A 14,933-nucleotide genomic window follows, 5' to 3' on the forward strand; every position below is an offset into this window, starting at 1 on the left:
TGTAAAAATGTTTTTCCCAGTTTATTTCTTCCCTTCTAATTTTGTCTGAATTAGTTTTGTTTGTACAAAAACTTTTTTAACTTAATATAGTCAAAATGATCTATTTTGTGATTAATAATGATCTTTAGTTTTTCTTTGTTAACAAATTCCTTCCTTCTCCATAAATTTGAGAGATAAGCTATCCTATGTTCTTCTAATTTGTTTATATTATCATTCTTTATGTAGAGATCATTAACCCTTTTCACCCTTATCTTGGTATACAGTGGATCTGTCATACTAATTTCCAATTTTCCCAGCAGTTTTTGTCAAATAGTGAATTCTTATCCCAAAAGTTGGGGCTTTTGGGTTTGTCAAATACTAGATTGCTGTAGTCATTGAGTATTTTGTTCTGTGAACCTAACCTATTCCAATGATTAGCTTTTCTATATCTTAGAAATTACCAAATGGTTTTGATTGATTGATGCTTTATAATATAGTATTTGATCTGGTATAGCTAGGCCGCCTTCATTTGCTTTTCTTTTCATCAGTTTCTTTGAAATTATTGGTCTTTTGTTCTTCCAGATGAATTTTGTTGTTGTTTTTCCTAGGTCAGTAAAATAGTTTCTTGGGAGTTTGATTGGTATAGCACTAAATAAATAGATTAGTTTAGGGAGTATTGCCATCTTCATTATATTTGCTTGACCTATCCAAATGCACTTGATATTTTGCCAATTGCTTAGATCTGATTTATTTGTGTAGAAAGTGTTTTGTAGTTTTGCTAATGACTTTTCCTTGGCAGATAGATTCTTAAATATTTTATACTATTGACAGTTATTTTAAATGGAATTATTTTTATCTCTTGCTGTTGGATTTTGTTAGTGATATATAAAAATGCTTATGATTTATGTAGATTTATTTTGTCAACAAATATTTTTGTAAGATTTTAAGTTCCAAATATTTTTCCTGTTTCTTCCCTTCTCCTCCTCCAGACCAAAAGCAATCTGACATAGTTTATACATATGCAATCATATTTCCATATTAGTCATGTACAGAAAAATTACAAAACAGAAAAAAAGTGAAAATAGTATGTTTCAATCTGTATTGTCTCCATAGTACTTTATCTGAATGTGAATGGAATTTTCCATAATAAATCTATTGGAATTATTTTTCTGAGAAGAGCTTCTTCTATCATAGTTGATAATCATATAATGTTATTACAATGTTCTCTTGGTTCTGCTCACTTCATTCAGCATCAGTTCATTTAAGCCTTTCTAGAATTCTCTGAAATCTGCTTACTCATTATTTTTATAGAAAATAGTATTCAGTTGCATTTCTGTACCACAACGAATTCAACTATTCCCCAAATGATCAGCCTCCATTTAATTTCCAATTCATTACCACCAAAAAAAAAAAAAAAGCTGCTACAAGCATTTTTGCACATATGTATCCTTTTCTCTCTTTTATGATTTCCTTGGATTATAGACCCCATAGAATCATTGCTGAATCAAAGGATATAAACAGTTTAATAGCCCTTTGGACATAGTCCCAAATTGCTCTCCAGATTAATTGCATCAGTTTACAACTCCACCAACCATACACCAGTGTCCCAGTTTTCCCATATCTCCTCCAATATTTATCATTTTCTTTTTCTGTCATCTTAGCCAATCTGATAGACAAATCAGTGCTATTTCACAGGTGATTTAATGTTGGAATCTTTACAAAGTGTTAAGACATTGGAGTTGACAGAGACAATAGTTATCTGGTTTGGCATGGTTCAGTGTGATTGATTTGATCTTAGAAAGAGATATTTTGGGCCAGAACTTGAAACAAGGTACTAAGTGGAACTGATAGAAACAATGCTTGTGTTCACACCTTTAGAGAGCTCATAAGTATCTAAGTACTAAATGGAGTTCACACATTTGGGAGAGTCAAGGTTTAGAATGAGATAACCAAATTCACACCTCCCTTAGGACCAGAGAGCACTCTGGGAGATAACCCAGAATCCCTCTCCCTCCAGAAGGCGGAGTTAACCTTTGGGAGATCACATATACAGAGGGAGCTCTTGAAGCTTGGCAACTGACTTGAGTTACTTGAGGATTTACTAGAAACTCTGGGAGCTCGAGAGAGTTTTACTTGGAGTCGGAGAGAGCTCTTGGAACCCACAAGCCCTGTCTTCGAGGCAAGAGATTCATTGCATCTTCCAACTTGGTGCTGGCTGGAGGCTGAAGAAAGCAGAGTCAGAAGTCAAGGACAAAGCTGCAAGATCTCTTGGAGCCAGGCAGAGAGATAGGCCTCTGAACTAACTGGGCTATTTTGGAAGGAGAAATAAATGTTTGCATTTTTACCAGCGGCTGCCTCCAGAAAACCTTCACAATTTAATTTTCATTTCTTTAATCAATAGGGATTTATTTAGAACATTTTATATGACTATTTGATAGTTTAATTTCTTCATCTGAACACTGCCTGTTCATATCCTTTAACCATTTTTCAATTAGAGAACAATTTGATTCTTATACATTTGACTCAGTTCTCTACAAATATTACAAAGGAGACCTTTATTTAAAAACACTGATAGTGGGGTAGGTTGATGGTACAGAGGATAGAGCACCACTTCTGGAATCAGGAAAATCTGAGTTCAAATCCAGCCTCAGACGCATAACACTTCCTAGCTCTTGGGCAAGTCACAACTCCACTTGTCTCTCAAAAAACTGAAAATAATGTTTAAAAAAAAAATCAAAGAAGGGGGCAACTGTATGAGACTGTGGATAGAGCATTTCCCCTAATATCAGGAGGATTTGACCTCAAATTCAATCTCAGACACAAGGCTTTTAGCTGTTTGATCATGATCTTCATTTAACTCCAATTGCCTTGCCAAAAAAATAATAAAATTAAGAAACATTAGCTTTAAAAAATTGGTTCCCCAGCTTTTGCTTTCCTTCTAATCCTGGATGCATTGATTTTACTTGTGCAAAACCTTTTTAGTTTAATGTAGTCAAAATTATCTATTTTGCATTTCAAATATTCTCTTCTTTGATTTCTCTTAAGATTTGACAGGTAAATTATGCCTTGATCTCCTAAATTCCTAATAATAGCATACTTTGTATGTCTAAATTATGAGCCCCTTTTGATTCTATCTTAGTATAGCTTGTGAAATGTTGGTCTGTGCCTACTTTCTGTTATATTGTTTTCCAGTTTTCTCAGCAGATTTTGTCAAATAAAGACTTCTTATTGCAGAAGTTGAGTCTATGGGTTTCTTAAACAATGGATTACTATAGTTATTGCTTATAGTGACTTATGTATCTAACTTATTCAACTGATCGATCATTCTATTTCTTAGCCAGTACCAAATGGTCTTTAAGACTACCATTTTATTATATATTTTTAGGTCTGATATGTTTAGGCAACTTCCCTCCCTTTGCAATTTTTTTCCTCATTAATTCCCCTGATCATTTGCAATTCTAAATGAATTTACTATTATTTTTAGGTCTATAAAATTTATTTTTGGCAGCTTATTTGGTATGACACTGAATAAGTTGATTAATTTAAGTAGAATGGACTATTTTAGCAATTAACATTTCTCCAATATTTAAATCTGAGTCTGAAAAGTGTTTGTGAAAAGTGTTTTATAATTGTGTTCATAAAGTTCCTGGATTTATCTTGACAGGTAGACTCCCAAATTCTTTATATTATCTACAGTTAAATGGGATTTCTCTTTCTATCTCTTGCTGCTAGGCTTTGTTGGTCATTTAAAGAAATGCTGATGGTTTATGTGGAATAATTTTATATCCTGAAGTTTTGCCAAAATTGTTCATTGTTTCCAGTAGTTTTTTAGTTGATTCTCAGAATTCTGTATATATAACATTATATGGTACTACAAAAAGTGATAGTTTTGTTTCCTTGTTGCCTATTCTAATACCGTCAATTCATTTTCCTCCTCTTTTTTTCTAAAGCTAGCATTTCTAGTATAGTATTGAATTTCTGCATTTATTGAGGTAAACATACAATTTCTGTCAGTTTTGTTATTGATATGGTCAATTATGCTGATAGTTTTCCTAATATGAAACCAGCTCTACATTCCTAATGTAAATTCCACTTGCTTATAGGATATAAATTGTTGGAATCTCTTTGCTTATATTTTGTTTCAATTTTTGCAACAGTATTTATTAGGAAAATTGGTTTATAATTTTCTTTCTGTTCTGACTCTCCCTATTTTTTGTATCATATTTGTGTCATGATTGACTGTATTTGTGTCATAAAAGGAATCTGGTCAGACTTTGTCTTTGCTTATTTTACCAAATAGTTTATCTATAATATTGAAATTAATTATTCTTTAAATATTTGGTGGAGTTCACTTGTAAATCCACCTGGTCCTGGAACATTTTTCTCAGGGAGTTTATTTTCAATGGTTTGTTCAATTTATTTTTCTAAAATGGAATTTTAAAAATATTTTATATCCTTTTCTGTTAAGGAGAGCAATATAGATTTTTATAGTCTTCCATTTGAATTAGATGGTTAGAATTATTGTCATACACTTGGGCAAAAATGGCACCTACTTAATGTTTTATTATCTATTTCATTGGTGATGAATTTTCCCTTTTCATTTTTGACACTGGTAATTTGGTTTTCTTTCTTTATTCTAGTCAAATTAATCAAAAGTTTATCTATTTTAATGGTATTTTTGCTCATAAAACTGACTTTTAGTCTTATGAATTCAACAGTTTTCTTGCTTTCAATTTTATTAGTCTCTGCTTTTTTCTGTATTTCTAATTTAGTATTTAATTGGAAGGTCTTAATGTGTTCTTTTTCTAGCTTTTTTTAGTTGTGTGCCCAATTCATTGATCTTCTTTTTCTCCGTTTAGAGATATGCAATTAATGAATTATTTTCTCCTCCTTTTCCACTTGTCCAATTTTACTTTAAATGTGTCATTTCATTGAGCAGATTTTTTTCCCCATTTTGTCAATTCTAATTTTAAGGAAATTGTTTTTGTCAATCAATTTTCCAAGTTGTTGACTTTTTTCTTTTATAATTCTCCTCTAACTCATTTCTTTTCCTGATGTTACTTTTAACTTTATTAAAAAAAGAGAAAAAACCTCTATTGACTTCTTCCAAGATAAATTTTCAGCTTGAGATCAATTCACATTACCCTTGAAGGCTTTTTATAGAGGCATTTGCCATTGCTGTCCTTTTCTGAGTTGTGTTCTGATATTCCCTGTCATTATAGTTGCTTTCGGTGGTCAGAGGTCTTTTTTGTTGTTTTGCTCATATTTTAAAAGATGAGCTCTGCTCCTAGGGCACAGTGGACACTGAAACGTTTTTCGAGTGAGTGAGTTCAAGCATTTATTACCTTTCTCCACCATTTCCTGCTCTACTGTAAAAGTCCTTGCAGCACATTTTTTGGCTTTTGTTTTTGTTTTTGTTTTTACATGAGATAATTTTCCCCAATCTTCCTTTTCTTTCCCATTCAGCCTGATCATCCCTCTCTCTCTCTCTCTCTCATCTTCAATTTTTATACCAAAGATGATGAGATGACTCCTGTTCCCTCTTTCTTTGTAGAATCCTCTAGTAGAGCTGCCCCAACAATGATAAAGTTCTTTGAACATGTATTATATTCCCATATAGAAAGGTGAACAGTTAAACTTTGTTGAGTTTGTTATGATTTCTCTTTTGTATTTATTTTTTAATGCTTCTCTTGAGTTTTCTATTTGAAAATCAAATTTTTTGTTAAGCTTTGTCATTTTTATCAGGAGTATTTGAAACTCTTCTGTTTTACTAAATATCCATTTTCCCCTTGAAAGAGTATAGGTTATTCTTGATTGTAATTTTTTGTCTTCCAGGATGGCATCTTTACGATCCATGATCCCTTGTGCTGGAAGTGATATTGTTCCTCAAGTCTTTCACTCCCTTTTGATGGAAAGTGCTCATCTCTGCCCTTAAACTGTGACCACAATTAGATATCTACAAGTGCACTACAAATGTAGTTGCCAAATATATTCCCCACAGAGCTTCCATTCCATCTTAACCAAAAGTGCTTCTATTTATCTTTAAATTATTACTTAAAATTGGTTATAAGTAATGGAAATTTTAAACAGCATCTGGACCTGCATCCAGTGGTAGCACAGCAATAGTAATCACTTTCTGACAGATTTCAAGATTTCCTTACAATCTTTCTTGGAAGCTCCTAAACCTGTTCCTACTTCTATCTTCATTACCTGATCCCATCTGTAATGTTTCTAGCCATCCCGCATCCCTGTGTCACAGATTTCTTTTTTTTCCCAACAGCCTTGTTGTCTCTGACCCTCCAAAATTCTATTTGAAACATTATTTTGAAGTTGTTTGGAAGGAAATGTTGGCACAGCTAGTTTAAATGAATCTCTAATCCTCCATCCACCCATAATATTTATATGACTTAATTCTTGAACAAACATCCCTCCCTTTAAAATATTAGGTCTTCATTCAATATTTTTCCCCATTACTGTATTTTTTATCATGCTTCTCTGTGGGCTTGTTTGTATGTCTGTATTCATTTGTGTTCATGTGAATGTGGATGAAAACTTTTGTGTGTGAGTTACTGAAATATGCTAGCTGTAATCTAGCTAGCATCTGTGACTATAGCTATCTGTCCAATACAAACTTCCAGGTTTTTGTCATAGCTGCAGCGAGGCAAGTACTTGGCAAAAAGATAATTTTTTTCCTTGTGATTTTTGCAAAAAGCTTCTAGGGCTATAACTAAGAATTCAAAGCTGTTATCCAAAAGAGTTCTTAACAGTGCCATGTCCTGGTGTCCTTTATCAAAGAAGACATAACAACTGTAGATCTAGTCAGTCCCAGATGAATACACTGCTGCTTCACAAGTGAAAAGCAATCTCAAATGCACCATATCATCTTCTCTTTGGAAAGAAGTGCTACTTTTCTGAGGTCACCTATTTTGAAATAATATTTCCCTGGATTTGTTCCAGTGCTTGAGAAGTATAGAAATAGGTTTTCTGTCAACTTTATATTGACAGTTTAAAATATTGAAACATTTAATTGGAATATTTTCCACTAAAACATAATTGGATTCCTGGATAGATTCAATCTCATTCTATGTTAAAACTCCATCTCAAGGGCATTTGTAAACTATTTTAAAATTGACTTTTGAAAACAATTGAACATCCTAATCATTGACCAAATCAGTAAATATGCACACTACTGATACTAAATTCTAAGCAAATAATTATTCAACACTCAACCTTGCTACTCTGAATAAAAACAACTGAAAACTTAAAGCAATTTGGATGGCTCACAAATCACTTCGTTAAAATATTACTAATTCACACTAATTGCAAACCTGATTCTAGAATAACCTCACAGCTTAAAACATTAAGGAAAGGGTAGAAAGTTAAGACACTGTTGATGAGGAGTCCAATATGAATTACATGATGCTTGTCCTAGTTTTGACAGCATACTCATGTCTTTTATACCTCTTTATTCAGCCAGAACTCTTTCTCTTCATGTTTTATTACCGAATAAGTTCTTACTCTCCAAAATCTTGGTCTTCTATTGTATTTTCTGGAATCAAAAACATCAAACATACCTGATTTTCTAATGTAGATCCTACTTAGCTTAGTAATTATAAATACATGTAATTATAAATAAGTACATCAAATATTTGCTACCAATTTATAATTATAAATTAATTAATTAAAGGGACAAGGAATATTTAAATCACTTCAGCCAAAATTTGTTAGAATTCTACTACCTGTAAGATGCTATGATAAATACTGGTCTTAATATAGTATACTCACAAAGAAAACAACCCAACAAACGTTTATTATTGTTATTATTATTATTACTAATTGTAGAGGGCTGGAATTCTGGAGAAGTATACTTGAAACAAGGTGTTAACTCAGTGGAATTGATGATATAGTGGTTCTCTAATTCACATACATCTAGTATGATATAAAGATATAATCACGTAGTTTGATATAATGGATATAATCACTCTAGTTTGATATAATGATATAATCACTCTAGATTGGCTTATATTCAGTTTACTGTAATGATGTAATTGTAAAAGGGTATTTAAATTGGGGACAAAATCAGACTCTGACAGAGATTAAGACTGGTTGAGACTGTCAGACTGCTGGAGGAGACTGGGTCAGACACAGACTGTGAAGGAAACAATAAAGACTTAGGACTCTATTCTTGTCCCTCCTTATGGTGACTATCCTGCTGAGACCAAAGCCCTTCTGGAGGACCTCCAGAAAACTAGGCCAAACATTACAACTAATAATATCTAACATTTATAAATATTTTTAAATTTGCAAAATATTTAACATATTATGTTATTTTACATATATTATATTATCTTTATCAATATTTTACATATAGTTTAACTATTATTTTCTCTATTCTACAGATGAGAGGAAATTAAAAAACATATTAAGTGATTTGCCCTTGTTCAGACATCTAGTAAGCATCTGAGGTGGAATTTAAACTCAGATTTACCAGATAAGAAATCTTTCCACTACAACATCTAGCTGCCTATTATGTGCCATGTACCAAACTGAGAATTATAGATAAAAAGACAAAAATATACTACCTCATGGCCCCAATCCTGCAGAGGATAATGTGCTCTTGGTTAAAGCAATGGAGTTCTATATTTATTTTTTTTTAATAAATTGAATTCTATTTTATATAGATAGATATCAGATTGATTGTTCAATATATAGATTGATAAATAGATAAACACTAAAGTTTTTAAGCTGAAAAGTAAGATACTTAAATCAATACCATAGGAAAATAAATTTGGAGATATTGATATTCTTGATTATTGATATTGATATTTCTAACTTCTGAAAGTAGCAATGCCTATGTCTGAAAAAAGGGAAGTTCAACATTCTCTTGATTTACACAAGCAACATAGATGTGATGAAAGCATCTTATAATTTGGTCAATCTTTAGTGAAAATTTATTGACTATTTTAAAATCTGCCCATGAGTAACTATTACAAGAAATGACTCCAGTATGCTTGTTTTGGTTGGGTAACTTTATTTTGTAGTTGTTGTTGTTTTGTTTTGTTTGTTTTTTTCCTTAAGGATATTTTTGACATAGAAAGTTGCAACTGAAAATCTGTGTGTATTATCACACAGATAAAAAATAATTAAAAATTTATAAAAAAAAAACTATAATTAAATGAACTCAAAACATGCATAAAAATGAATTCTCAAAAATTTGAATTGAAATAGAAAAATTAGTAATGCAAATACTGTAGAACTAACATATATGAAAAGTTGGCATTTTGAAAACAATTACAAAATTGAAAAACTTTTCTCTAACAAGGCAAATCTTTATTTGCCACTTATTTCTCCTGCCTAAAAAGAAGTGAAAGGAAAATTAAATTTTAAAAGTTAAAAAGTAAACAAGTTTAAATCATAATAAACCTAGCAGAAATAAAAGTATTATTTTTTTTCACTTCACAGATATTTTTATTATCTGATCCTTAAAACAACTCTGCAAGGATTATCTCCATTTTACAGTTAAGGAAATAGGTACCTGGTGAAAAGGGAACCTACCTCTCCTCATTCCAAGTTCTTTCCTCCATAATAGGAGTTCACTAACTTAGAGAAATTTCTGTTGAGAAGTCAATACATTCTAAAAATTTGTTCTGTGCACATAACATTCTCACTTCCCCTGCTGTTGTTCACTTGCATTTCTTTTTCTTACTCATTTACTTTCTTTTTTGATCCAATTTCTCTTGTTTATTATACACATTGGATTCAACACATATTTCAACATGTCCAACATGTTGAACCACCTGCCATTCAGGGGAGGGAGTGGGAGTAAGGAGGAGAAAGTCTGAAATACAAGACTATGCAAGGATAAGTGTTGTAAAATTACCTAAGCATATGTTTTGAAACTAAAAAGCTTTATTAAAAATAAATAAATAAAATTATTTGTTCTGTGCTTTGACATCTGAGTCTATTCTGTTTTGTGGACATCTCCCTAATGAGTGACTGAAGCTCCAGAGAGAACCTCATGTAGGAAGAGATGTTGTAGAAGGGGGAAGCCAGAAAAGCCATTCAGCCAGTCAAATACAACATATGTACACATATTTACGTAGTTGTTTTGCTACACAAGAAAAATGAGATTTAGAAAGAAGATAAAAATAACCTGGGAAGAAAAAAATTCTAAGAATGGAAGCAAACAACAACAGAAAGAACAAAAATGCTATATTGTGGTCCACACTCATTTCCCAGTGTTCTTTTGCTGGGTGTAGCTGGTTCCATTTCATTACTGATCAATTGAAACTGATTCATTGTTAAAGAGAGCCACTTCCATCAGAATTGATCCTCATATAGTATTGTTGTTGAAGTGTATAATGATCTCCTGCTTCTGCTCAGTTCATTTAAGTCTCTCCAAGCTTCTCTGTATTTATTCTCCTGGTCATTTCTTACAGAACAATAATATTCCATAACATTCATATACCACAATTTACCCAACCACTCTCCAATTGATGAACATCCATTCATTTTCCAGTTTCTAGCCACTACAAACAAGGCTGCCACAAACATTTTGGCACATACAGGTCCTTTTCCCTTCTTTAGTATCTCTTTGGGGCATAAGCCCAAGTAGTAACACTGCTGGATCAAAGGGTATGCACAGTTCGATAACTTTTTGAGCAAAGTTCTAAATTGCTCTCCAGAATGGCTGGATCTGTTCACAACATCAGTGTCCCAGTTTTCCCATATCCCCTCCAACATTCATCACTATCTTTTCTTGTCTTCTTAGCCAATATGACAGGTGTGAGTGGTATCTCAAAGTTGTCTTAATTTGCATTTCTCTGATTAATAGTGATTTGGAACATTCTTTCATATGAGTGGCAATAATTTCAATTTCATCATCTGAAAATTGTCTGTTCATATCCTTTGACCATTTATCAATTAGAGAATGGCTTGGTTTCCTATAAATTAGAGTCAATTCTTTATCTATTTTGGAAATGAGACCTTTATCAGAACCTTTAACTGTGCAGATGTTTTCCCAGTTTGTTGCTTCCATTCTAATCTTGTTTGCATTAGTTTTGTTTGTACAAAAGCTTTTAAATTTGATGTAATCAAAATTTTATATTTTGTTATCAAAAATGATCTCTCGTTCATGCCTAATTTCTGCCATACTAATTTCCAGTTATCCCACCAGTTTTTGTCAAATAATGAATTCTTATACCCAAAGTTAGGATCTTTGGGTTTGTCAAACACTAGATTGCTATAGTTCTCTCTTCTGTCTTGTGAACCTAACCTGTTCCACTGATCAACTAATCTATTTCTTAGCCAATACCAAATGGTTTTGGTGACTGCTGCTTTATAATATAGTTTTAGATCAGGTACAGCTAGGCCACCTTCACTTGATTTTTTTTTTTCATTAATTCCCTTGAGATTCTCGACCTTTTATTATTCCATATGAATTTTGTTGTTATTTTTTCTAGATCATTAAAATATTTTCTTGGAAGTCTGATTGGTATAGCACTAAATGAATAGATTAGGGAGTACTGTCATCTTATTATATTTGCTCGGCCTATCCAAGACCACTTAATATGTTTCCAATTATTTAAGTCTGACTTTATTTGTGTGGAAAGATTTTGTAATTTTGCTCATATAATTCCTGACTTTCCATTGGTAGATAGATTCCTAAATATTTTATGCTGTCGACAGTTATTTTGAATGGAATTTCTCTTTGTATCTCTTGCTGTTGGATTTTGTTGGTGATGTATAAAAATGCTGAGGATAAATTTTGTATCCTGCAACTTTGCTAAAGTCACGAATTATTTCTAATAGCTTTTTAGTAGAATCTCTGGGGTTCTCTAGGTATGCCATCATATCATCTGCAAAGAGTGATAGTTTGGATTCCTCATTGCCTACTCTAATTCCTTTAATCTCTTCCTCGACTCTTGTTGCCGAGAGTAGTGTTTCTAATATGATATTGATTAATAATGGGGATAGTGAGCAACCTTGCTTTACTCCAGATCTTACAGGTAAAGGTACCAGTTTTTCCCCATTGCATATGATGCTTACTGACAGTTTTAAATATATATGCTCCTGACTATTTTAAGGAAAAGTCCATGAATGTTGGATTTTATCAAATGCTTTTTCTGCATCTATTTAGATGATCATATGGTTTTTGTTAGTTTGGTTATTGATATAGCCGATTATGCTAATAGTTTTCCTAATATTGAATCAGCCCTGCATTCCTGGTATAAATCCTGCTTGGTCATAGTGTATTATCCTGGGCATGATTTTCTGTAATCTTTTTGCTAATATTTTATTTAAGATTTTAGCATCAATATTCATTAGGGAGATTGGTCTATAATTTTCTTTCTGTTTTCAGCCTACCTGGTTTAGGTATCAGTACCATGTCTATGTCATAAAAGGAGTTTGGTAGGACTCCTTCAATCCCTATTTTTTCAAATAGTTTATATAGCATTGGAGTTAATTGTTCTTTAAATGTTTGGTAGAATTCACATGTAAATCCATCTGGTCCTGGGGATTTTTTCTTAGGAAGCTGGTTAATAGCTTGTTCTATTCCTTTTTCTAAGATGGGACTGTTTAGGATATTTACTTCTTTCTCTGTTAATCTGGGCAAGCTATATTTTTGAAGGTATTCTTCCATTTCATTTAAGTTGTTGAATTTGAAGGCATAAAGTTGGGCAAAGTAATTCCTAATTGTTCTTCTAATTTCCTCTTTGTTAGTGGCAAGTTCTTCCTTTTCATTTTTAAGACTAACAATTTGATTTTCCTCTTTCCTTTTTTTAATCAGATTTACTAAGGCTTTGTCTATTTTGCTGGTGTCTTCATAGATCCAACTCTTAGCTTTATTAATTAATTCAATAGTTTTTTACTTTCAATTTTATTGATCTCTTCTTTTATTTTTAGAATTTCAAGTTTAGTCTTTGACTAGGGGTTTTTAATTTGTTCCTTTTCTAGCATTTTTAGTTGCAAGCCCAATTTGTTGACCTTCTCTTTCTCTATTTTATGCAAGTAGGCCTCTAGAGATATGAAATTTCCCCTTATTACTGCTTTGGCTGCATCCCACAAATTTTGGTATGATGTTTCATTATTGTCGTTTTCTTGGGTGGTTATTAATTATGTCTATGATCTGCTGTTTCACCCAATCATTCTTTAGTATGAGATTATTTAGTTTCCAATTATTTTTTGGTCTACTTTCCCCTGGCTTTTTGTTGAGTGTAATTTTTATTGCATTGTGGTCTGAAAAGGATGCATTTACTATTTCTGCCTTATTGCATTTGAGTTTGAGGTCTTTATGTCCTAACACATGGTCTATTATTGTATAGATTCCATGAACCGCTGAAAAGAAAGTGTACTCCTTTCTGTCTCCATTTCGTTTTCTCCAGATGTCTATCATTTTCTAGTATTCTATTTTCTAACTTTTCTAGTATTCTATTTACCTCTTTGACTTCTGTCTTATTTATTTTGTGGTTTGATTTATCTAATTCTCAGAGTGCAAGGTTGAGATCTCCCACTATTATAGTTTTACTGTCTATTTCTTCTTGCAGCTCTCTTAATTTCTCTTTTAAGACTTTAGATGCTACACCACTTGGTACATATATGTTTAATATTGATATTGTTTCATTATGTATGCTACCATTTAGCAAGATATAGTGCCCTTCCTTATCTCTTTTAATTAGATCAGTTTTTGCTTTTGCTTGATCTGAGATCAGGATGGCTACCCCTGCTTTTTTGATTTCACCTGAAACATAGTAGATTTTGCTCCAACCTTTTACCTTTACTCTGTATGTATCTCCCTGCTTCAGGTATGTTTCCTGTAAACAGCATATTGTAGGATTCTGGCTTTTAATCCATTCTGCTAACTGCTTCTTCTTTATGAGGGAGATCAGAGATTAGAGTCTGCTCTCTATCCATATAGAAGCTGTCAATAGTTAAGGTCCTTTTCAGTTTTTTGCTCCTTTTTCCAGAGAAGAATCAGAGACAAAGTAGCAAAGAAAAAAAGAAAAAAAACCCAAATGGAATCTGCTTTTTGGGGGGAGGGGCTGGGTCGTGTTATCGAGCTTCCTCTACAGACTGTGGGAGGCAGCAGGGATTCACTAGCAAGACTGTGCTGCACCTGTGCTCTGAGACTCTGAGAGCGGTCTGAGAAGCTGTGGGGGAGGGGTAGTCAGGTCCTGAGAGACACCAGCTGTTTGGGGTTATATTCTTCACCCCTGGTATTTTTAGCTTCTCTGCTGGCCTACTGACTTGCTGCCTGGGCAAAGTATCCAATCCTATAACAAAGCTCTCTTGGCAAAGAGGGCTGAGATCACACCCCACCCCCCTCTGCTCTGCTTGGCTGTGAGCTGCCTCCCTTGCTCTTGCTGCTGCTACCTGCCCTCAGCCTGCACCCGATCTAAAATCATCTCCACCCTCAAGCAAAAACAGACCTTTCCTGTCGAATCTCAAGTCTGTCTTCTCTTGGTAACTATTTGTGGGTTTTTTTTTCAGTCAAGCATTAATTCAGAGGCTTGTCATGACATGAATTCTGAGAGAAAAAAGCAGAGCTTACACAGTTGTGTGCCTCCTCTCCACCATCTTGGCTGGAAGTCCCCGAGAATTAATATTTTTAAAAGAACTATTAGCCTTTACAACTAAATGCTAGAAGTTTAAATAAAAAAAACATGGTTGAGTAAAAGAATTCATGCATGTTGATACAAATATATTAATAAGAAATCATGACAAAAGAATTCAAAAATCTTTTGAACAGATAATTCATTATAATTAATTTGGAGGTATATGAGGGACATGCATATGTCTAAACATTTGAAAAAATTAACATAATAAATTTTAAAACAAAAATGATCAAAACCACTACTTTGTTACATCTGTAGATCAAGAGCCTTTGATGAAGTACTAGAATTATTTATGATGAAAATAAAAACAAATATGCCAAAATCATGCATTTTTACACT

The sequence above is a fragment of the Sarcophilus harrisii genome, chromosome 6 (genome assembly GCF_902635505.1).
Source record: "Sarcophilus harrisii chromosome 6, mSarHar1.11, whole genome shotgun sequence".
Classification (NCBI taxonomy): Eukaryota; Metazoa; Chordata; class Mammalia; order Dasyuromorphia; family Dasyuridae; genus Sarcophilus; species Sarcophilus harrisii.